Source organism: Pseudorca crassidens, chromosome 3 (genome assembly GCF_039906515.1).
Source record: "Pseudorca crassidens isolate mPseCra1 chromosome 3, mPseCra1.hap1, whole genome shotgun sequence".
NCBI classification, from domain to species: Eukaryota; Metazoa; Chordata; class Mammalia; order Artiodactyla; family Delphinidae; genus Pseudorca; species Pseudorca crassidens.
The window spans coordinates 48,688,907-48,713,944 of NC_090298.1; positions in this window are offsets into that span (position 1 = coordinate 48,688,907).

Consider the following 25,038-nt stretch of genomic DNA (forward strand, 5'->3'; position numbering starts at 1 on the left):
CTGTAACAGCTTGGCTGGGAAGCTCTGATTCATCTGCCATATTCACCAGACATCGCACCTTCAGATTTCCATTTATTTCGGTCTTTACAAAATTCTCTTAATGGAAGAAAATTCAGTTCCCTGGAAGCCTGTAAAAGGCACTTGGAATGGTTCTTTGCTCAAAATGATAAAAAGTTTTGCAAAGATGGAATTATGAAGTTGCCTGAAAAATCGCAGAAGGTAGTGGAACAAAAGGGTGAATACGTTGTTCAATAAAGTTCTTGGTGAAAATGTGTCTTTTATTTTTACTTAAAAAACCGAAGGCATTTTTTGGCCCACCCAATACTAACATAATGGGAAATCCAGAAATAATTCTGTTAGTTGTATATCCAAAGAGCTAGCTTCTAGATCAAGAGATCCCTTCATTTAGTTCTACCCTAGATGATGAGAGTAGAACTAAATTTCAACACTTGAATTGATTTTTAAAGATGTCTTCTGTGAACACTGTCTCATGTGTGATGTCATTTGAGAGTATAGAGGAAAATAAGGACAAAGGATCTGTCTCAGTGAACAAACCCCTTGAAGAACAGTCAAACAATTCTCTAGTAGTGCATTTGATAAGGCCATTGGAAAAGAAATCATAGTAAGTTGATTATGGTCATATTTCCTCTGTAATGTCAGCTTGTGACCTCTGTTTGAATGTAAGACTCTGGTTCACCATGACAGTGAATACTTGTCCATAGAAGGGATATGCACAGATTCTGGCTAGAGAAACATTAACCTTAGGGACAGTTTAGAGCAGGGGTCCCCAACCCTCAGGCCACGGACCAGTACTGGCACCAGGCTGCACAGCAGGAGGCGAGCAGCAGGCAAGTGAGCGAAGCTTCATCTGTATTTACAGCCGCTCCCCATCGCTCACGTTACCGCCTGAGCTCCACCTCCTGTCAGATCAGTGGTGACATTAGATTCTCATTGGAGCTCGAACCCTGCTGGGAACTGCACATGTGAGGGATCTAGGTTGCATGCTCCTTATGAGAATCTAATGCCTGATGATCTGAGGTGGAGCTGAGGTAGTGATGTTAGAGCTAGGGAGTGGCTGCAAACACAGATTATCATTAGCAGAGAGGTTTGACTGCACAGAGACCATAATCAATTACTTGCAGACTCAGATCAAAACCCTATCAGTGAGTGGCAAGTGACAATTAGGGTGCATCTGGTGGCAGGCTTTACAGTGGCAAGTGAGTTGATGTACTTCAGTTGTACAGCTGCAGCTGGTGGCAGGCGTTAGGTCAGAATCCAACACTTACTTTAGCCTGCGCGTGGCCCGCCCGTTATTCTATTTACCACTTCCATCCTCGCCTCTTTCCCGCACTGCACACTTGTCTCAGTCGCAGTTTTGGTAAGCCCACAAGCTGACCCTAGCCAAAATAAGTAAAAAACAAATGTCACTGGAGAGCTTTTTTGAAGAGGGGGAAAGACGCAGTGATGAGACAGGAGAAGAATCTAAGACTGCCCACAAAAAGAAAGCTGCATTTAAAAGAAAATACCAAGAGTGCTACTTAAATCACGGGTTCATTGCAACAGGTGATTTACACTCTCCAAGCCTGCTTTGGGTAATATGTGGCCACTGGCTATCCAACAAAGCCGTGAAACCTTCAAAACTGCTTTACCACATGGAGACCAAGCACCCTGCATTAAAAGACAGGACTTTGGAGTTTTTCAGAAGAAAAAAATGGACAGGAAGAACAGAAGCAATTATTGAAGGCCACCACTTCATCAAATGTGTCTGCACTGAGAGCATCATTCTTAGTGGCTAACCACATTGCTAAAGCTAAGAAGCCCTTTACTGTTGGTGAAGAGTTAATCCTGCCAGCTGCTAAGGATATTTGTCATGAACTTTTAGGAGAGGCTGCAGTTCATAAGGTGGCACGTGTTCCTCTTCTGGCTAGCAACGTAACTAGACGAATTGATGAAATAGCAGAGGATATTGAGGCACAATTGTTAGAGACGATTAATGAGTCACCGTGGTACGCAATCCAGGTTGACGAGTCTACTGATGTTGACAACGAGGCAACAATGCTTGTTTTTGTGTGATATATTTTTCAGGAGGATGTGCATGAGGATATGTTATGTGCACTTTTGTTACCAGCTAACACCACAGCTGCAGAACTATTCAAGTCTTTGTTTCTGTTTTTGTTTTTTTTCCATTTTAAAATACTTAAGGTATATTTTACTCTTAAGACACTTAGAATTTTTTACTTTTCCTTTGCTGAGGGATTTAAAAGAAATCTTTGAAATGTCATTCCAAGGAACAATTAGGTTATCATTTTTGTGTCTTACTTGTAGAACAACTGCAGTTGTCCAGCAGAGAACATGGAGCAATGAGGAGTCTGTATCACAGTCACAAACACACTGGAGAAACCAGTGGGGAGCCCCTTTTGTCCATTCTGTCCTCCAGCACCTACACTCTCTCTTTCTCTCTCTGGAATGAAAGAAAGAATGTGGAAGTGCCTAACAGAAACCAGCTCATTTTACACTAAAAAAAAAAAAAAAAAAAAATCCCCTTGCCTCTTTCCTTTTCTCTCTCCTTCCCTCCCTCCTGCTCAGCCTTTCAATCCCACCACTTCTGTAGTGATGTTTATTCAAGTCTTTGAATGATTACATATCAGGAAAATTGAATTGGTCATTTTGTGTTGGTACATGCACGGACAGAGTGGCTGCCGTGACTGGACAGCTTTCTGGTATCACTACTCGGGTCAAAGAGGTCGCTTCTGAATGTGAGTCTATGCACCGTGTCATCCATAGAGAAATGCTGGCTAGCCGAAAAATGTCACCTGAACTTAACAACGTTTTGCAGGATGTGATTAAAATTATTAACCACATTAAAGTAACATACACAGCAGTTTGTGCAGCTCTGTGAGGAGATGGACGCAGAGCACACGTCTTTTTTTTTTTTTATGTAAGTTCACTTTTTTGGTTTAAGTCGATATATTTATTTATTTATTTTTAATTTTTGGCTGTGTTGGGTCTTCATTGCTGTGTGGGCTTTCTCTAGTTGCGGCTAGCCGGGGCTACTCTTTGTTGCAGAGCATGGGCTCTAGGAGCGTGCGCTTCAGTAGTTGTGGCACGCGGGCTCTAGAGCGCAGCCTCAGTAGTTGCGGTACACGGGCTTAGTTGCTCCGTGGCATGTGGGATCTTCCCGGACCAGGGATCGAACCCGTGACCCCTGCATTTGCAGACAGATTCTTAACCACTATGCCACCAGGGAAGTCCACATCTTCTCTTAACACAGAAGTAAGATGGCTTTCTAAAGGTAGATCGCTGGCCAGAGTTTTTGAGTTATGAAAGCCATTCCAGAGATTTCTTTTAGAAGAACAGTCACCATTGGCAGTACATTTTAGTGACACAGAATGGGTCACAATACTTGCTTACTTGTGTGACATATTCAACCTGCTCAACGAACTCAGCCTGTCACTTCAGGGAGAACAACAGCTGTGTTCAAGTCGACGGATAAAGTGACTGCATTCAAAGCCAAACTGGAATTATGGGGGCGACGAGTGAACATTGGGATTTTTGACATGTTTCAAACATTAGGAGAGATTTTGAAAGAGACTGAGCCAGGGCCTTCTTCCTCCCAGTTGGTGCGTGATCACCTGTCTCAGCTTTGAAGAGAGTTTGAGCATTACTTCCCAGCCACACAAGACCCCTGAACTGGGAAGGAATGGATCCGCGACCCATTTGTGAATAAGCCAGGTGACTCGACTTTGTCCATGCTAGAAGAGGATCAACCGCTTGAGATCACAAATGATGGGTGGCCTTAAAGTGTGTTTGAGACAACTTCAAATCTCCATACGTTTTGGATTAAAGTGAAGGCGGAATATCCTGAGATTGCCACAAAAGCACTGAAAAGCCTGCTTCCATTTCCAACATCCTGTCTTTGTGAAGCAGGGTTTTCTGCAGTGACAGCAACCAAAACAAGGTCACGGAGTAGACTGGACATAAGCAACAAACTTCAGGTGTCACTGTCTCCCATCACCCCAGATGGGACCACCTAGCTGTTGTAGGAAAACAAGCTCAGGGCTCCCTTTGATTCTGCATTATGGTGAGTTGTCTAATTATTTAATTATATATTACAATGTAATAATAGAAATAAAGTGCACAATAAATGTAAAGCGCTTGACCGGTCCCTGGCGCCCAAAAGGTTGGGGACTGCTGGTTTGGAGCATCTAGTTCTGAAGGCACAAGTGGACAGAGGAGCTTTGGGAAACATTTAGGTATTAGGAAACCCAGGGTACAGGGATGAGAGTGCAGGCATACAGGTCAGGAACCTCAGGTAAACAACCCCAGGGGTTCCTCTCTGTGATCTTGGCCTCTTTTAAAAAGCTCACCTGGAAAGTTCAAAAGCACAGGCACAGAGCTAAGTCACAAAATTGCCATGGGCTAGAACACAGGCCAAGAGTCTCTCTTTGGGCCAGGACGGGAAGGGCAATACAGGAACTCATAAGATTAACAATGACCCTTTACGTTCGTGGAACACTTTATGATTTACAAGGTGGTTTTGCATCATCTTTACAGTTAATCTCACATGGTAGTCACTTGGTCTGCAAGTTAGGTGTATCCAGTTACCCATTGCTACATAACAAACTCCCCCAAACTTAATGCCGATGTGTCTAGAATGGAGCAATCACATGGCTGGTAGTGGAGGTGGGGGTGTGGCCTGTTGGCTGGGACAACTGTTGGTTGTTCAGATGTTTACAGGAGGCCTCTCCAGGTGGCTTGGGCTTCTCAGGACATGACAGCTGAGTCTGGAAAGGGAGCATCCTGAAAGTGAGTGCTCTAAGAGACCAGAGTGGAAGCCCATGACTCCCTATGATCTAGCCTCGGCAGCACAGGCTCATTTCCCTTGCATTCTCTCGGTCAAGCAAGTTGTTGAGGCCAACTCAGATTCAAGGGGAGGGAAATTAGACTGCACCTCTCAGTGGGAAGAGTAGCAGAGAATTGGAGGCCATCTTTAATCTACTGCAGTAGGTATTATGAGTCTCGTTTGACATTTTTTACACAAAATTAATCTACTTGAAGTGGTCTAGTGCCAGAACTGAATTGGATTGGGTCACAGGTTTGCTGACTCTAAATGTGGTATTCTTATAAAAATTCTGTGTGTGTGTGTGTCTGTGTGTTTAAGCCCATGCTCTGTGCGTAACACCTCATGACTTCATGGTCATTTGGAGAATATAGAACCCTCTGGTGAGCTGGCCCCTCTCCTGGCTATCTTTTTTTGTTGCAGTGATTTCCCATGGCCCTACTTTATACAAGGATGTCCCTTCATACAAACCAGAGGGCAGCCATTCTAGGTTCCAGATGTGAAAGGGGTGCAGCCTTTCCTCAAATCCTGGGGAGTTGAGCCCACCCAGGATCTTGAGCCAGCTACATGACTTGGCTCCTACAGCTTGTTGCTTTTGATACCAGGCCTTAGAGAACCCTGTATCTTACTGAGCAGCAGACTGAGACTCAGAGGTGGGGAGGGAGTTGCCTCAGGGTCCACAGCTAAGTCAGATATCAGACCAGGTCTGTGGTTTGACCCCCAGCTACAACCCATCCTGACCGCCCTTTCGAGGAGCACAGCAGTGGGACCTCTGAACCCCAGGGCTCCCATTCCATCTCCATGTCTTTTCGGACACTGTCTCGCCAGCCACAGTCCCACATGCTCAACGCAGTAAGAGAAGGCCAAGGGCGTGAAGAATGGCAATGGTTTCTGATGAGGGTAGATGGCAGCTTAATATTTATAAGAAGTTTTGCACTGTACTGTTGCCCTGACTCTGCAGATAACATGTGTGCTCTGTCTTCAGGGGCTCTCCTGTTATGTGCTTTTCAATGATCAGGCCTCCTGAAGCTTGGGCTTGACACCCCTTGCCCCGTATGTTGTATTGGATTCACTCAAACTGAATATGTTAGGTACCTTTGGAGAATTTTTTGCATTCAGTAGTTTTATGGGTATATTGTCTTTGCTTCTGCATTAAACTGGTTTTCTTAATTGTTTCTGGAAAACAAAACCACATCTTTGGTTTGTTTCACAGTTCATTTAAACAACAAAAAAGAGGGACTATTTAGTCTCTTTTTAGGTTGGCAGCTCAGCAAATTACAGAAGAGTGGTTTGCTGTGATTTGGGGTTTGCTCTTCAAGTCCTTGGTGGAAGCACAGAGGTTGGAACATGCTGGGAGGGGGGTCCCTGACTATGGAGGGTGGGAGGAGATTTCTGAATGAGAAGAGGCAGGTGGCTTGGCTTGGGGGAGAGCAGAAGAGGGGGCACTCAGAGAAACAGAAGAAGCAGAATTCTGTGGCTGCCCTTGTTAAGACAAGGGCTTTGAGGTTGAAGAGCAAGGGGACCATAAAAAAAAAACAAACATTCATGCTTGTAGTGATTGTAAGTTAGTTGTTTGAAAATTGAAATGGCCTAGGGCTTTATTATTATTTATCTATTGACCCATATTTTTCCAGGAAGAATTGGGGAACACATTTAGCTGCTTATTACCTGCTGAGGAACTTTCAAGAACCAATGCCTGATTCCATCCTGAGGTCCTGATGCCATTGGTCTGGGGTGTGGCCTGGACATCAGGATTTTTAAAAACCTCTCAGGAGATTCTGAAGTTTAAAGAAGGTGTAAAACTGGGAAAAGTAGGGCTCCAGGCATCCATCTGGATTTGAGCGACAGTCTTCCTTACCAAATTCCCGGCTTGGATAATCATGTCTCAAGCTTCAAAGATGGAATGTAATGTGTTGGTTGAAGAACTAACCTTCCTTATTTTGGATTCTAGATCTGCCACTTTCAAACTGTGTGACCCCGACCATGATACTTGATATTGCTGAGCCTCGGTTCTCTTGTCTCTAAAATGGGTATAATTGTGGCAACTATGATTATGATGCTATTATGATGTTTAAGGGAGGTAATCCATGTAAATAATTTAGAATTATGCAACAGATGTTCAAAATGTTACTTATTACTAACTTTGTCATCTCCCCTCGCTGATGAGGCCAAGTTTAGGTTTTCTCATATAGAATTTTCTCTAGGCAAAGACTGATTAAAATGAAATTTAAATTTCATGTGGTCCTAGGTGACCTCTCCTGGTTTATTCAGTTGGCCTTGGGTGGGACCTGGTTTGTTTGGAAAGCTCCCTGGATAAATCTAATGTGCAGCTGGGGCTGAGAAGCAGTCTTGGTGTCTGATTTTGTTTTACCTGTTCTTGCAGGAGCTTCTCAGGCACCTCTCTCAGCAATCTAGTTTTCAGGCTTATTTCAGATCCACTTCAAAATGGCTCTGATTCCAGATAGTTGTCCTTTTTCTTTCATACTTCTTGTTTTTGTTTTTTTGATCAGAGTAAATGTGGATTATTACTTCTATTTAATTGCTTTTATTTTTCTAATTACCATTTTCCCTGATTTTAAGAACCCATGTTTATTTTATTCCCCACACAGACATAAATAATGCAAATATTATATTACATTTTTGTCTATACTTTTGTCTGTGTATCATGTGTTTATAAATGTAAGTTTTAAAATTGCAAAGTTAGTTTTGAAATCTGCTTCTTTTGCTCAACTTTATGTCCTAAGCACAGTCTCAAATGCTAGGGATTAAAAAAATTTTTTTTTTAATTATGCATTCGGGTGTAATGTACAACATGGTGACTATAGTTAATACTGTATTGCATATTTGAAAGTTGCTAAGAGAATGGATCTTTTTTATTTATTTATTTAAAAAATTTTGGGCTGCGCCGTGGCATGTAGGATCTTAGTTCCCTGACTAGGGGGTCAAACCGGTAACCCCCGCATTGGAAGTGCAGTCTTAACCACTGGACCACCAGGGAAGTCCTTCAAATGCTAGGGATTTTTGAAAGTATAATAATTTGTTCTCTTTGGTCATTCTGATGTATCTCACTGTATTTTAGCATTACCTTATTATCAGCTGTATTGGTTTCCTCAGGCTGCCTGAACAAAGTACCACAGACTGGGTGGCTTAAGACAACAGAAATCTATTCTCTCACAGTTCTAGAGGTTAGGAGTCTGCAACCAAGATGGAGGCATGGTTGGTTCCTTCTGGAGGCTCAGAGGGAGAATCTGTTCCATGCTCTTCTCTAGCTTCTGGAAGTTGCCTCTAGCTTCTGGTGTCCCTTGGCTTATAGACACATTACTCTAATATTTGTCTCCATCTTCACATGGTTTTGTGTCTCTGCATGTCTCTGTGTCCAAACTTCCCTCTTCTTATAAGGTCCTCTCTGATCCAGCATGACCTCATCTTAACTTGATTATATCTGCAAAGACCGTATTTTAAAATAAGGTCACATTCACAGGTACTAAGAGTTAAGACTTGAACATATTGTTTTGAGGGACACAATTCAACCAAGTACATCAGCCAGTTGTTACTTCCACCTGTCTTTTAAAGGGACCAGTAAAGGTTTAGCTCTTCTCGATTACTTCTATGTTTTATCTCTCTATGCTTTCCCATCCTTCCGTGAGTTCAGACAGGTGCTGAGAAAGCCAGGCAGAGGATAAAACTGGGGCAAAGCGTTAATTTCTGTCTTTTCCAGACACCCACCTTCCCTGGAGCAAGCAGGGTGTCTGCCTGGGAAGTCCAGGAGGGGCGGGCTGAGGTAGGGAGGGAAGCCACAGGTGGTGGGAGCAGGGCTTCCTGCAGCTGCTTGGCCACCTGGCTGGACAGCTGTTCTGCCGAGCAGAGAGCTGTGTAAGGCAGGGCCTGCCTGGCTTATCACAGCCTCTCCGAGAGTTACGTGATGCGAGAATGCCTGGTCAGATCTGTCAGTTCTGTTAAGCAACTGTTTTGGGGGATGGAGGAGTGGGGTTGGGGGCATGGAATCACCAAAATGATTTATAGTGGCTGTTCAGTTTATTTATTTATTTATGTTTTGTTTTGTTTCTTTTAAAAGAAAATTTTTTTTCTTGGAGTACAATTGCTTTACAATGTTGTGTTAGTTTCTACTGTACAGCAAAGTGAATCAGCTATACGTATACATATATCCCCTTTGTTGGATTTCCTTCCCGTTTAGTTCACCACAGAGCATTGAGCAGAGTTCCCTGTGCTATACATAGGTTCTCATTAGTTATCTATTTTTTTTTTTAACATCTTTATTGGGGTATAATTGCTTTACAATGGTGTGTTAGTTTCTGCTTTATAACAAAGTGAATCAGTCATACATAAACATATGTTCCCATATGTCTTCCCTCTTGCGTCTCCCTCCCTCCCACCCTCCCTATCCCACCCTTCCAGGTAGTTATCTATTTTATACATAATATCAATAGTGTATATATGTCAATCCCAATCTCCCAATTCATTCCCCCCCTCCTTTCTCCCTTGGCATCCATACGTTTGTTCTCTATGTCTGTATCTATTTCTGCTTTGTAAATAAGATTGTCTATACCAATTTTTTCAGATTCCACATATATGCATTAATGTAAAGTATTTGTTTTTCTCTTTTCTGACTTACTTCACTCTGTATGGCAGTCTCTAGGTCCATCCACATCTCTACAAATGACCCAATTTCATTCCTTTTCATGGCTGAGTAATATTCCATTGTATATATGTACCACATCTTCTTTATCCATTCCTCAAAATCATTTGCACAGCAAAGGAAACCATAAACAAGTGGAAAAGACAACCCTCAGAATGGGAGAAAATATTTGCAAACAAAGCAACTGACAAAGGATTAATCTCCAAAATATACAAACAGCTCATGCAGCTCAATATCAAAAAACAAATAACCCAATCAAAAAATGGGCAGAAGACCTAAATAGACATTTCTCCAAAGAAGACACACAGATGGCCAACAAACACATGAAAAAATGCTCAACATCACTAATTATTAGAGAAATGCAAGTCAAAACTACAATAAGATATCACCTCACACTGGTCAGAAAGGCCATCATCACAAAATCTACAAACAATAAATGCTGGAGAGGGTGTGCCCTCTTGCACTGTTGGTGGGAATCTAAATTGATACAGCCACTATGGAAAACAGTATGGAGATTCCTTAAAAAACTAAAAATAGAATTACCATATGACCCAGCAACCCCACTCCTGGGCATATACCCAGAGAAAACCACAATTCAAAAAGACACATGCACCCCAACGTTTATTGCAGCACTATTTACAATAGCCAGGACATAGTGACTGCTCAGTTTAGACAAGTGTTGACCCAAGGGCCCCCACAGTTACTGGTTCAGCTGGGATGGTCTGTTCCAGGGGTCGGCTTACTAGACCCTGCAGGCCAGGCCCGGCCCACTGCCTGGTGTGTACAGGGAGCTAAGAATTGCCTTTACAAATGAACATCTGCAATTGATTTGATGATAGGGAGCACTGACTTTGAATCCCAAGTAAGTAAAATATTGTCCCCCACCCCCAATGAATCTCACTTTTCTCATTATTAGATCTTTATTACAAAAAAATCATACTCGATGATCATGTTTTGAATTTCATCAATAAAAAATTCCTGGAGATTTTTTTTCTATCTTGTTATGAAAATATGTGTTATAGCTTCAATATTACCTCTAGGCCTGCAAAGTCTAAAATCTCTACTGTCTAGCCCTTAACAGAAAGTTTGCCAGTCCTTGGCCTGGCCAAGTAGTCTGAAACACTAGCAAACATCCAAAAACCTGCAGGGCTTTTAAAAACACAGACTTCTGGGTCCCACCCCTGGAGTTTCTGATTCAGTAAGTCTGGGGTAGGGCCCAATCATTTCCATTTCTAACCAGTTCCCAGATGCTGCTGATGCTGCTAGTCTGGGAGCAATCCTTTGAGAACCACCAGTCTGTCTGTTCAACAACCAATTAAACATTTTTCTAGGGGGCAACATTCTGTAGTACTCACAAGGACAGGCACGAGAATCAGGGCGGGGTCGTCGTCCAACTCTGCCACTAACTCTGTGATCTTGGGTATGTTATGTCTTGAGCCTTAATTTCCTCACTTGTAAAATGGGGATAATGAAAGTGCCTCCTTCATAAGGGTTGTGAAGGTTTGAATAAAATCAAGCTTGCAAAGCTCTTAGCACACTTTAGCCAGTCTTTAAACCCTTGCCTTCAGACAATTTACAATTTGGGGCCATGGAAATGAGACTAACCTTAGAGAACAGTATTGAGTGGCAAGGGCTGTGAAAAGGAAGAGCAGAGGAGCAATTCAGGAGGATTTTCTGCAAGAAGTGAGGTGTGTGCTGAGCATATGTGATGGGTGGGAAGGCAAATAGGACAACTTATGGAGGCTTGGAGGTGGGAATTAGGTTGGTATGCTTTTTGAACAGAGAGGAATTTAGACTGCCCAGTGGGTAGGAAAGCGGCCAAGTGGCCCAGGAGACAGGGAAATTGTGCCACTTCTGGGGGTCCAGTGAGAACCTCACAGCACAGATGCAGCGTGTGTGGGCAAGAGCCTAGGAGTCCTAGAAACTGCTCTTGGGCTTTGATCAAAACTTGGGAACTTGGGGAAGCTGAAATGTCCTGCCTGTTTCTCAAACCCCAACTGCATTTCTTGGGGCTGCTCAGTGGGCGGGCCTCATCCCTGTGTCTCCGTTCTGTTTACCCCACAAGCATTCGTGTCTTTGGTAAAAACTGCTGCCTGGCAGAGAAGCCTTGGGAAGCTTTGCTCTGTCTTCTAAGAAACAGGAAGTCATTATTTGCCCAAAGCAAACAAACTCACAAACTGCAGGGTTCACGTTCAGTCCAAAGCTGCAGTCCCAGGAGGTGTGTGTGTGGGCTGAGGACCCGGGGACCCGAGCAAAGAATCCTTTCCCCTCCCCTTTTCCTCTGGCCAAATAAACAACTGCGATAATTTCACAGCCATGACTTGCTGGAAGCCTTGAGGTAAGTCACCCCCGCACAATGTATAGACACTGAGCAGAGTTTTCTTCCCCAGACAGCATCCATTCCCAAGTGGGGCTCTTCTTCCCATGACATCAGCAAAACCATTTCCATGATTCCTGGAATTGGAGGGAAATTAACCTCCCACGTGCCATGTTTTTTTCCTTTACCAAGAGAGAAGGGAATGAGCATTTATTGGAAGCTTACTGTCTGCCTGTGTTTGGCACCAGCCTTGCCTAGGTTCTTTCATTGAAATCTTGCAACATCCTGTCAAATGGGAACTGTTTTCTGCATTTTACAGATGGGAAAATATGAGGCTCTGAAAGGATGGTCACTCTCCCACTGTCACTGACTAGAGCTGCCATTTGAATTCCTGTCTGGCCGATTGTACATGTGCTCAAAGCCACAAGCCTCTCTGTTACTTTTAGAGTTGCTAGTAATGCCGTTTCTCCCTCCCCGACTTCCTTTAAAAAGTTTTGTCTTGACTCTTCACAAATGGGACGTATAACTTTTCTGCAGCATATGCAGTTCATGAGGCTAAGGAAATAGCACTGTCCTACTTACGTGGGGCTTGTAAGAAAAAACTGCGAGAATGGTGGCCCCCTGAAGAACGTCCCAAATAGGACACTACAAAGAACACAGAGAGTAAGCCAGCAAGATTTACTCTTTACCTTATTCAGGCCGCATGTGACACAGTGTGTATGGGGACAGAAGAAGGCTGTCAGCAGAGAGGGGCAATGAGAAGACATCTCTAATCTCCTGGTTGGGTGGAGAAGGTTGTCCCTATCCTGGGCTTGGATGAACTGTGTGTTCAAAGGGTAATATTTGAAAGCACAGAGCACAGTGACCTCTGGAGCCAGAATGCTCGGGTTCAAATCTTGGCTTTACCATGTATTAGCTGTGTGCTCTGTTGTTACCTTAGTTGCTGCTTCTGTGAAATGGGGATAATAAAAGTTCCTATCTCACAGGCAGTCAAGTGCTTACAAATATGCCTGGAACATGTGAACCCGGGACTCAGGACCCGCTGGAATGCAGGAAGAGGGCAGCCTGTCCAGCCAGCCCAGGAGTGGGTGGGCCCTGCCCAAACCCATGCAGCTCCTCTGGCTCTGGGCCCCAAAGCCATCTCCAGGCCCAAACAGATCAACTGGGCGTGACCTCGGTGAGGCTGTATCTTTCTTCTTGACAGATGTTTGGACGACTGTAGTGAAACCTCTTGGCCAAACCTTTGAAATATTTAAGTATATTTATTCCAACCAATTAATTATTCATGAGTCATAGTCTTCAACATTATATCAGTTTCTCCATCCAGGCTTTAAGAAGAAAACCAAGAACTGCAACCAAGATTGAAAAACAAAAAGGATAGAAAGTCTCTTTGTATGTATCTTCTCATCCTGTATAACCAAGCCCCTCCCAGTGGGCTTCCCCATCTTCTCTGTGCTTGTTCAGGGAGCTCAGCGACAAGTGACTCTTGAGGGGACCATTTGTGCTGAGGCTGGCTGAGGGCTTCAGATATCCTCTGTGGCAGAGAGGGCCCAGCAATGGGTGGCGTCCCTGAACCCTCAACTGTGGTTGGCACCAGTGCCTGAGAGACTGGGGAGGGACTTCCTTTGAGATGTCACTTCTTTACCTAGTCTACCTAAAGAGTTCTTAGGTTACAAAGACAATTGTAATTATATCACAAGCTGGGTCTTCATAATGCTCAATACTGGTCAGTAGCGAGAATAATAGTACTGATGGTGATTGTAATTTTTGAGTGCTTACTATGTCCCAAGCATGGCCTTGAATCCCTTAAAGTATCCGTGAAGCCTTTCTTTTGCAAGTAATAGAGAACCTAGCTATAGCAGAGGCTGCTGGCACCAGCCTCTATCCTCTTGGCCCCATCATTTTCATGAGCACCAACCCATCTTCCAGCTGCCAGCTCCTGCAGCTCTGTCTGAGGGACTTTTCTGAAAGCAGAGGTCCACTCTGCCTGTTCTCAGGTCGGGCCAGCCGTGCCAGGGAGGGAATGCCTTTCATTCATACACTGGAGCAGACCTCAACCTTGACAAGGGGAGCCCGTGTATAAGTATCCTGGCCCTTGGCCTTTCGGCTGGGATAACTCTGAGAGGTGTGTTTGCATTGTTTCCAGAGCTTCTCCATGGGACTATGTTTCAGCTGCCCACAGTGACACTTGCTAGATAACGTTACTGGCTTTCTTCCCTTCTCTGCCTCACTCCCCTACTCTCCTTTCCATGTTTCCTACAGTTGGCTCGCACATAAATGCCTTGTGGCTGAGTCTTTGTCTTTCTGAGGAAAATAAATGAAGACTCCCAAATCAAACTGTCTTAAGGTAAAAAAGAAGTGTATTTACTTGTGTAACTGAACATCTGGCTTCAGGACTGGCTTGAGTCAGGTTTGCAGTGATGTCCGCGGCCTCCCCCGAGCTCTGCTCTTGGCTCTGTCTCCTCTGATTTGGCTCTATCCTCCAGTTTTTCTAGCTGCCCTCAGGCTCACATCATCACCATATCCAAGCCAGAGGAGGAGAAAGGCCAATTCCCTGATAACTTAAAACCTTGGAGAGTGGAGTCTTCCTACTCCCAGTTGCCCAGACTTGAGCCATGTACCATCCTTGTAGCAATCCCAGTGGCTGGGTAGGTGGTGTGTGCAGATTGCCCATCCTGAGCTGGGTGTCCTGCCCCGGGAAGGTCCCAGGCTGAGAGCAAGGGCAGGGTGGTTTTCCCACAGAGAAATTGGAGCACTGTCACTGCGCAGAAGGCAGAGGGGTGCTGGCTGCAGACACAAAAGGTAGCACCAATATTTGTGCATTCCTTTCTTCCTCGCGGTTTTCTTCTCAACAGGGAGGATCCTGAGTCTCAGAACAGTTATTCCTCCAAGGTCACCCAGCTGGAAAGGGGCAGAGTGACCTGGGCATGCTGATTTAACTGTTTCTAACACTATCTCTGCTACCAATATTGACTTAAATGTATTAAAATGACTGAACGTACGTTCATTCCCCATCCTTTTGATTTAGGGCCACAGCCTTGTTTTCGGGTGTAGGCTCCGCTGATTCCCAGTCCCTCTCATCTCTCTTGTGTAGAGCATTCCCACAATGCCTCGCCTGTGGTTCTAACTTCAGTGTCTTTAGACGGAAATGCTTGGTAAGCAGTCTGAGTACAGCATTCTTAGATTTGCACATGCCCCTCCTCAATCTTTTACATTTGTCTCCTCCACTGCTACCTAATTTGACAGTAATCTTTTTTGGAAACTTGCCTTCATTGAGCTTTTCCAAAGCAATCAACTTAATTTTCATGGAAACAAAAGTTCTCTTTTGTTTTGTATTTCCCCAGTTTACAAGATAGTTAATTAAATTACTTGGGCACAGTGACACATGTAGCTGGCATCAATAGGTTTGGGAACACACATAGCTGACTCTTGGTTAGCACACAGCTCAGCTGGCAGAAGATGGTACAGGTACCCTAGAGCGACAGCCTGCCAGCTGAGAGGGTCAGCCTGCTGTGGACGGCAGAGAAGATTTTACAGCAAGGAGGGGAGCACTGGCCAGCTGGGGCAGTTGGTTGAGGGAAGCTGCTTGAGAACTTCTCTGCAAGCGTCTAGAACCCTGCCTGGGACGTAAAAGGTGTTCATATGGGGTGGCTGCTGTCAGGCAAGACAGGGGTTAGCTGTAGAACTTTCCTTCTGTGGCCACAGTTCCCCTGCTTAGTCATCTGAGGTTGTGCAGGAAGTGACAGAACCGCATGCCCTGATTGTCCTTAAGGTCATGGAAATGACTTGTCCCTCATGTGATCGGAGAGCCTCAGCGTGAGGGAGAAGTGAGGGTGGGAGGTACCAAAGCACACCTCTTTCCCCCACCACACGCTGGATCCTTGTGACCCTCCCATGGGTCCCCAAGTGAGTATGCATTTGATGTCCTGCTCTGTGTACTGGTGGCTAAAGGGCATTTTTTTAGGGCCACCACCGCCTAGGCGTGCTTTTGCGCAAATTATAGAAAGGTACCCCCTTTGGGTGGATGAATGATGAAAAGGTGCTCTCTCTGGACATGTGAGTCCCAGTCTCCAGGTCAACACAGCCCCTTGGCAGAGCACACGGCTGGGCTAGTGGAGCATGTGCTCATTACCAGGCCCCTCATCCCCTACACCCAGGTGCTTTTGGGCAGTGCACAGACTGTGCAACCACACAAGGGAGACCTTTGGCAAGTTCCCATAGTTCTAAGCCAAGGGACAGGGTATAGCAGTCAGGCAGTGCTCTTCACACGCCACCGGCAGCAGCAACATCCCTGGGAACTTGCTAGAAATGCACATTCATGGGCCCTGCTCCAGCCCTGCTGAATCACAGTCTCTGGAGGTGGAGTCCAGGCATCTGTGTCTTAACAAGCCCTCCAGGTACTTCTGATGCTTCCTGAGAACCACAGCAGTCAGAACTGCTGCAGCCCGGGTCAGCCTGCTTATTTACAGCTGTTGAGCACAGCAGAGCCTGCCGTTCCCTCTCCAGCCAACAGATTTGAGTCCACCCAGGCTGGGTCCCCAAGGCTGCTGGGAGGTCCTGCTTGTTCAGAACAGGACTTGTCAATATCATCACCGGACCCACCTCAACAAGTGCAACCCCTGCATTTCTCATGACATTTTTTGCTTTGTGGGAATGAGGAAAACTATTCATTTCCTGGAGCAGAGGACTTCTGCCAAGTCCCAGGCAGAGCTGGGCCTCATGTTCCAGGGGATTGAATGCCCCTCTGAATTGGGTTGAGAGGATGTGAGAGCTAGAGTGGGACTGTTTGGGTATGTGGGGAAGCAAATTCCCACACCCCAGACAAGTTCATCCTGCATTTGCGACTGAACCAAGGCGGAAGGTTGGGGAATGCTCAGCTCCTTTCCCCTCCCCCAAGAAAATGCAGTTGCTTTATTTGCTATGATCAGCCTGATGTCCTTGTGAGCCCACGATCATTTCTTGCACCCCATTCCTCCCCTCTGGGTAGCAGGGATGAAGCATATTCTGTCAGTTGGTGTTTCCTCTGCCCTGCATACTTGAGATTGTCTCTGTCTGGTAAACGTTTGATCTCTTTCAAGTCTGAGCTCTGACAAGAGGCTGCTTCATCCTTCTGCTTGCTTCTTTCTAAGGTGAGGTCTGGGTGTGGGGAAACTGGTCATTTCGTCATCCCAGTGTTTTTGAGGGTAATGATTAGGGCACTTTGCAGGCAAAACAATACCTCCCAGAGGTAAAGAAACCATAGCTTGAGTTTCGAACACCAGAAGTCTATGTTAAAAACTCAGTGAGGTCTAGTACAAATTTTAGTATTTAAAGCAGTAAGAATTAGAGGCACAAAAGGCAAAGCAAAGCAAAACGAAACCCTTTATATGTGGAAAAGGGAAGAATTAGGCTAGCTTTATCCTCCTTTCTCCCCTGTGAAAGGAAGTTCGAAAGAAGTTGATTATATTGAAGAAATTGAGAGAAACTTCCACTGTTCTAAAGTTCTGGGCCCAGCCCACATATTCTCAGAAGGTATGGAGACCCCAGTGCCTGCCAGGGAGCACCGGATACTATGCTGAAAGGAGGGGGAGCACATTTTGATCAGAGGGCCCATTTGGATTCAGTGGATACCACATTTACTTGCTGTGTGATCTTGGGTGAATTTCTTAACTTCTCTGAGCCATCAGGCAAATCAGTCAAATTATTGCAATATACTGTAATACCAAATAGGTAAGTGGTACAGAAGGGGATGTAGGAATTAAAAGTATGTATTTGAAGTACTGGCACACAGTAGACATTTGAGTGTTAGTTTCTTTCCCTCACTATTCACTTATCTATAAAACATACTTTATGTTATGGTTATATGTGGGAAGGTCCTAGTGAGTGATTGCTAAGAGCTGGTGCTCATAGAGACTGAGGTGAGAGAATTCAGGCTCTACATGCTTTTAGCAGTGTGAAACGAGGTGGTGGTTTAGTTTCTTGAAACCTCTGTTTCTTCCTCCGTAGAATAGAGATCACCTTAGTACTTACCTTGAATGTTGAGAAGATTAACTAAGATGTTTATAGAAATGTGCTTAGACTATGCTGGGCACATAGTGTATATGAAAACTATTAATATAACTATAATATTTAAGAATGTAGGCCTTCGACTGACATGCATGGAATAGTGACTGTGGGCCAGGCTCTCTGTTGAATGCCACGGATACAGAGACCAGCGGGCCGCAGTTTGGGGCCATAGCAGTCTTATAGTGTGGTTAGGGAGACAGAAAATTAATCTGGTGTTTCTTATAGCGAGTGGGTGATGATAGCTGTAGGACAGGTCAGAGCATATGGGAGGGTCCCAGATCTGAATAGTCTGGGTGGAAGGCAGGAGGGCAGTGGAAGAATGGGGTAGGAAAAACATTCAGGCAAAGAAAGTGCAGGGGCAAAGGCTGCAAGGCTGCAGCAAGATGGAGGAATGGAAGTTTCGAAGTTCAGGTGGAGGCTGGATCCTGTTCAGGGCTGAGGAGGAAGAGGCATGGGGCAAGGGGGCTAGACTGTTGGCCCACGCGGGCATGCACGGTTGTCTGCTCTGTTCACTGCTGTCTCCCACTTCTCTCCCTCCTGTGCTGGGCAAGGAGGAAACAATACGTCATTGGTTAGACTAAAGGAAAGTGAAAGAAGAGGTTGAGAAGGAGGCAAGAGGGGATCGTACCCCAGTAACACCTCTGTCAGAAATAAGGTCCAGGGTGATGGCTGCAGGAGTGCCCAGCCTTCCCCTTGCTAGGAGTGTCAGCTGGGGACACCTGGGACACAGGCTTATTGGGTGGCAGTGAGGCCATCAGAGGAAGAGCTGATGAGGCTGTTTGCGAGGGCAGTGGAGGTGAGTGCCGGGGAGGCTGCAGTTTTGACTTAGCAGTTCTGTGAGTGTGAAGAGCGCTCCTAGGAAATGAGGGGCACTGTTCAGGGTCCAGAACAGGGTGCCCTGAAGTTGGGGCACCATCAACACAGCTGTGGGACTTTTCTCTCACAAGCCTCAAGTGACCAGTGTGGGTGCAAAGAAGGGGACGGGGCCTCCATCAAAGCTTCAGGTGTTGTTGGGTGTGTGCGATGGAGTGCGAGTGATGGGCCATGGTGCCTGGGCTGGGAAGGAAAAGGCGGGAGACAAAGGGTCCAGCCGGTTCCACGATAATGGAGGCCAGGAGGCTAAGGCCAGAACAGGGATAATGGAGGCCCGTCTCATTGTACGGGGGCAGTTTCCTTGCCTTTGCCTGGAATTCCACCACCATCTCTGTATACCTAATTTTCTCATCCTTCAAGGTTCCCCTCGAACACGCTTTCAGCATCTCAGAGCTGAAACTTCTCCCTTTCTTGAACTCCTATCCTCTTTAGGGCTGTAATTATTTGCCCAGACAGCTTGTCTTTCTCATGAGAATATAAGCTCCTGGAGACCACCCTCATAGTCTCTGCAGACTCTGGTGAAGTTCATCTTGTGAATAGATGAATTTGCATTTGTGGAACCAATGGACAAATCAATTCAATTTCTGGTCAACATTCCCTTAGAATTAAGAAAATAACAAGAATTCAGTCTGTAGATTCTCTTTCTGTAGAAAGGAAATGTTGCATGAGAAAAACCAGGTTTTTTGATTTTGAATATTTTTTTTTATACAGCAGGGTCTTATTAGTTATCTGTTTTATACATATTAGCACATATATGTCAATCCCAATCTCCCAGTTCATCCCACCACCACAACCCGCACCCCCTGCTTCCCCCCCTTGGTGTCCATACGTTTGTTCTCTACCTCTGTGTCTCTGTTTCTGCCTTGCAAACCGGTTCATCTGTACCATTTTTCTAGATTCCACATATATGTGTTAATATACAATATTTGTTTTTCTCTTTCTGACTTGCTTCACTGTGTATGACAGTCTCTAGGTCCACCCACATCTCTACAAATGACCCAATTTGTTCCATTTTATGGCTGGGTGATATTCCATTGTATATATGTACCACATCTTCTTTATCCATTCGTCTGTCAGTGGGCATTTAGGTTGCTTCTATGACCTGGCTATTGTAAATAGTGCTGCAGTGAACATTGGGGTGCATGTGTCTTTTTGAATTATGGTTTTCTCTGGGTATACGCCCAGTAGTGGGATTGCGGGGTCATATGGTAGTTCTATGTTTAGTTTTTTAAGGAACCTCCATACTGTTCTCCATAGTGGCTGTATCAATTTACATTCCCACCAGAAGTGCAAGAGGGTTCCCTTTTCTCCACACCCTCTCCAGCATTTGTTGTTTGTAGATTTTTTGATGATGCCCATTCTAACGGGTGTGAGGTGATACCTCATTGTAGTTTTGATTTGCATTTCTCTAATAATTAGTGATGTTGAGCAGCTTTTCGTGTACCTCTTGGCCATCTGTATGTCTTCTTTGGAGACATGTCTATTTAGGTCTTCTGCCCATTTTTGGATTGGGTTGTTTGTTTTTTTAATAGTGAGCTACAGGAGCTGTTTATATATTTTGGAGATTAATCCTTTGTCTGTTGATTCATTTGCAAATATTTTCTCCCATTCTGAGGGTTGTCTTTTCATCTTATTTATAGTTTCCTTTGCTGTGCAAAAGGTTTTAAATTTCATTAGGTCCTATTTGTTTATTTCCATTACTCTAGGAGGTGGGTCAAAAAAGATCTTGCTGGGATTTAAGTCAGAGTGTTCTTCCTATGTTTTCCTCTGAGAGTGTTATAGTGTCCAGTCTTACATTGAGGTCTCGAATCCATTTTGAGTTTATTTTTGTGTATGGTGTTAGGGAGTGTTCTAATTTCATTGTTTTACATGTAGCTGTCCAGTTTTCCCAGCACCACTTATTGAAGAGACTGTCTTTTTTCCATTGTATATCCTTGCCTCCTTTGTTATAGATTAGTTAACCGTAGGTGCGTGGGTTTATCTCTGAGCTTTCTATCCTGTTCCATTGATCTGTATTTCTGTTTTTGTGCCAGTACCATATTGTCTTGAGTACTGTAGCTTTGTAGTATAGTCTGAAGTCAGGGAGTCTGATTCCTCCAGCTCCGTTTTTTTTTCCCTCAAGTTTGCTTTGGCTATTTGGGGTCTTTTGTGTCTCTATGCAAATTTTAAGACTTTTTGTTCTAGTTCTGTACAAAATGTCATTGGTAATTTGATAGGGATTGTATTGAATCTGTAGATTGCTTTGGGTAGTATAATCATTTTCACAATATTGATTTTTCCAACCCAAGAACATGGTATATCTCTCCAACTGTTTGTGTCATCTTTGATTTCTTTCATCAGTGTTGTATAGTTTTCTGAGTACAGGTCTTTTACCTTCTGAGGTAGGTTTATTCCTGGTATTTTATTCTTTTTGTTGCAATGGTGAATGGGATTGTTTCCTTAGTTTCTCTTTCTGATCTTTTGTTGTTAGTGGATAGGAATGCAAGAGATTTCTAGGCATTAATTTTGTATCCTGCTACTTTACCAAATTCATTGATTAGCTCTGGTGGTTTTCTGGTGGTATCTTTAGGATTATCTATATATAGTATCCTGTCATCTGCAAACAGTGACAGTTTTACTTCTTCTTTTCCAATTTGGATTCCTTTTATTTATTCTTCTTCTCTGATTGCTGTTGAATAACTAGGACTTCCAAAACTCTGTTGAATAATAGTGGTGAGAGTGGACATCCTTGTCTTGTTCCTGATCTTAGAGGAAATACTTTCAGTTTTTCACGATTGAGAATGATGTTTGCTGTAGGTTTGTCATATGTGGCCTTTATTGTGTTGAGGTAGTTTCCCTCTATGCCCACTTTCTGGAGAGTTTTTATCATAAATGGGTGTTGAATTTCATCAAAAATTTTTCCTGCATGTATTGAGATGATCATATGGTTTTTATTCTTCAATTTGTTAATATGGTGTATCACACTGATTGATTTGCGTATATTGAAGAATCCTTGCATCCCTGGGATAAATCCTACTTGATCCTTTTAATGTGTTCTTGGATTCTGTTTGCTAGGATTTTGTTGAGGATTTTTGCATCTATATTCATCAGTGATACTGGTCTGTAATTTTCTTTTTTTTCTGCAGTGTCTTTGTCTGGTTTTGGTATCAGGGTGATGGTGGCCTCATAGAATCAGTTTGGGAGTGTTCCTTCCCTGCAGTTTTTTGGAAGAGTTTCAGAAGGATGGGTGTTAGCTCTTCTCTAATAGAGAAGATAGAATTCACCTGTGAAGCCGTCTGGTCCGGCACTTTTGTTTGTTGGAAGATTTTTAATCACAGTTTCAATTTCATTACTTGTGATTGGTCTGTTCATATTTTCTATTTCTTACTGGTTCAGTCTTAGAAGGTTTTACCTTTCTAAGAATTTGTCCATTTCTTCTAGGTTGTCCATTTTATTGGCATAGAGTTGCTTGTAGTAGTCTCTTATAATGCCTTGTACTTCTGCGGTGTCTGTTGTAACTTCTGCTTTTTCATTTCTAAATTTATTGATTTGAGACCTCTCACTCTTTATTTATTTATTTATTTTTTATTTTTATTTTTTTGCAGTGAGCGGGCCTCTCACTGTTGTGGCCTCTCCCGTTGCGGAGCACAGGCTCTGGACGCGCAGGCTCAGCGGCCATGGCTCACGGGCCCAGCCGCTCCACAGCATATGGGATCTTCCCGGACCGGGGCACGAACCCGTGTCCCCTGCATCTGCAGGCGGTCTCTCAACCACTGTGCCACCAGGGAAGCCCCCTCTCCCTCTTTCTTGATGAGTCTGGCTAAAGGTTTATCAATTTTATTTATCTTCTCAAAGAACCAGTTTTTTGTTTTGTTGATCTTTGCTATTGTTTTCTTTGTTTCTATTTCATTTATTTCTGCTCTGATCTTTATGATTTCTTTCCTTGTACTAACTTTGGGTTTTGTTTGTTCTTCTTTCTCTAGTTCCTTTAAGTGTAAGGTTAGATTGTTTACTTGAGATTTTTCTTGTTTCTTGAGGTAGGCTTGTATAGCTATAAACTTCCCTCTCAGAACTGCTTTTGCTGCATCCCATAGGTTTTGGATCGTTGTGTTTTTGTTGTCATTTTTCTCTAGGTATTTTTTGATTTCCTCTTTGATTTCTTCAGTGATCTTTTGGTTGCTTAGTAATGTATTGTTTAGCCTCCATGTATTTGTGGTTTTTACATTCATTTCTAATCTCATAGCATTGTGGTCGGAAAAGATACTTGATATGATTTCAATTTTCTTAAATTTACTGAAGCTTGATTTGTGACCCAAGATGTGATCTATCCTGGAGAAGGTGCTGTGTGCACTTTAGAAGAAAGTGTAATCTGCTGTTTTTGGATGGAATGTCCTATAAATTTCAATGAAATCTGTCTGGTCTGTTGTGTCATTTAAAGCTTATGTTTCCTTCTTAATTTTCTGTCTGGATGATCTGTCCATTGGTGTAAGTGAGATGTTAAGTCCCCCACTATTATTGTGTTACTGTTGATATCCTCTTTTATAGCCGTTGGCATTTGCCTTAGGTATTGAGGTGCTCCTATGTTGGGTGCATATCTGTTTATAATTGTTATATCTTCTTCTTGGATTGATCCCTTGATCATTATGTAGTGTCCTTCCTTGTCTCTTATAACATTCTTTATTTTAAAGTCTATTTTATCTGATATGAGTATTGCTACTCCAGCTTTCTTTTGATTTCCATTTGCATGGAATATCTTTTTCCATCCCCTCACTTTCAGTCTGTATGTGTCCCTAGGTCTGAAGCAGGTCTCTTGTTTACAGCATATATATGGGTCTTGTTTTTGTATCCATTCAGCGAGCCTGTGTCTTTTGGTTGGAGCATTTAATCCATTCACATTTAAGGTAATTATGGATATGTATGTTCCTATTACCATTTTCTTAATTGTTTTGGGTTTGTTTTTGTAGGTCCTTTTCTTCTCTTGTGTTTCCCACTTAGAGAAGTTCCTTTAGCATTTGTTGTAGAGCTGGTTTGGTGGTGCTGAATTCTTTTAGTTTTTGCTTGTCTGTAAAGATTTTAATTTCTCTGTTGAATCTGAATGAGATCCTTGCTGTGTAGAGTAATCTTGGTTGTAGGTTCTTCCCTTTCATCACTTTAAATATGTCATGCCACTCCCTTCTTCCTTGCAGGGTTTTTGCTGAGAAATCAGCTGTTAACCTTATGGGAGTTCCCTTGTATGTTATTCGTCATTTTTCCCTTGTTGCTTTTAGTAATTTTTCTTTGTCTTTAATTTTTGTCAATTTGATTACTATGTGTTTCGGCGTGTTTCTCCTTAGGTTTATCCTGCCTGGAACTCTCTGCACTTCCTGGACTTGGGTGGCTATTTCCTTTTCCATGTTAGGGAAGTTTTAGACTATAATCTCTTCAACTATTTTCTCTGGTCCTTTCTCTCTGTCTTCTCCTTCTGGGACCCCTATAATGCGAATGTTGGTGCATTTAATGTTGTCCCAGAGGTCTCTTAGGCTGTCTTCATTTCTTTTCATTCTGTTTTCTTTATTCTGTTCCGCAGCAGTGAATTTCACCATTCTGTCTTCCAGGCCACTTATCTGTTCTTCTGCCTCAGTTATTCTGCTATTGAGTCCTTGTAGTGTATTTTTCATTTCAGTTATTCTCTTGTCCATCTCCGTTTGTTTGTTCTTTAATTTTTCTAGGTCTTTGTTAAACATTTCTTGCATCTTCTCAATCTTTGCCTCCATTCTTTTTCTGAGGTCCTGGATCATCTTCACTATCATTATTCTGAATTCTTTTTCTGGAAGGTTGCTTATCTCCACTTCATTGAGTTGTTTTTCTGGGGTTTTATCTTGTTCCTTCATCTGGTACATAGTCCTCTGCTTTTTCATTTTGTCTGTCTTTCTGTGAATGTGGTTTGCATTCCACAGGTTGCAGGATTATAGTTCTTGCTTCTGCTGTCTGCCCTCTGGTGGATGAGGCTATCTAAGAGGGTTGTGCAAGCTTCCTGATGGGAGGGACTGGTGGTGGGTAGAGCTCAGTAAAGCTTTAATCCACTTGTCTGCTGATGTGTGGGACTGAGTTTCCTCCCTGTCGGTTGTTTGACCTGAGGTGACCCAGCACTGCAGGCTATGGGCTCTTTGGTGGGGCTAATGGTGGACTCTGGGAGGGCTCATGCCAAGGAGTACTTCCTGGAACTTCTGCTGCCAGTGTCCTTGTCCCTGCAGTGAGCCACAGCCACCCACTGCCTCTGCAGGAGACCCTCCAACACTAGCAGGTGGGTCTGGTTCAGTTTCCTATGGGGTCACTGCTCCTTCCGCC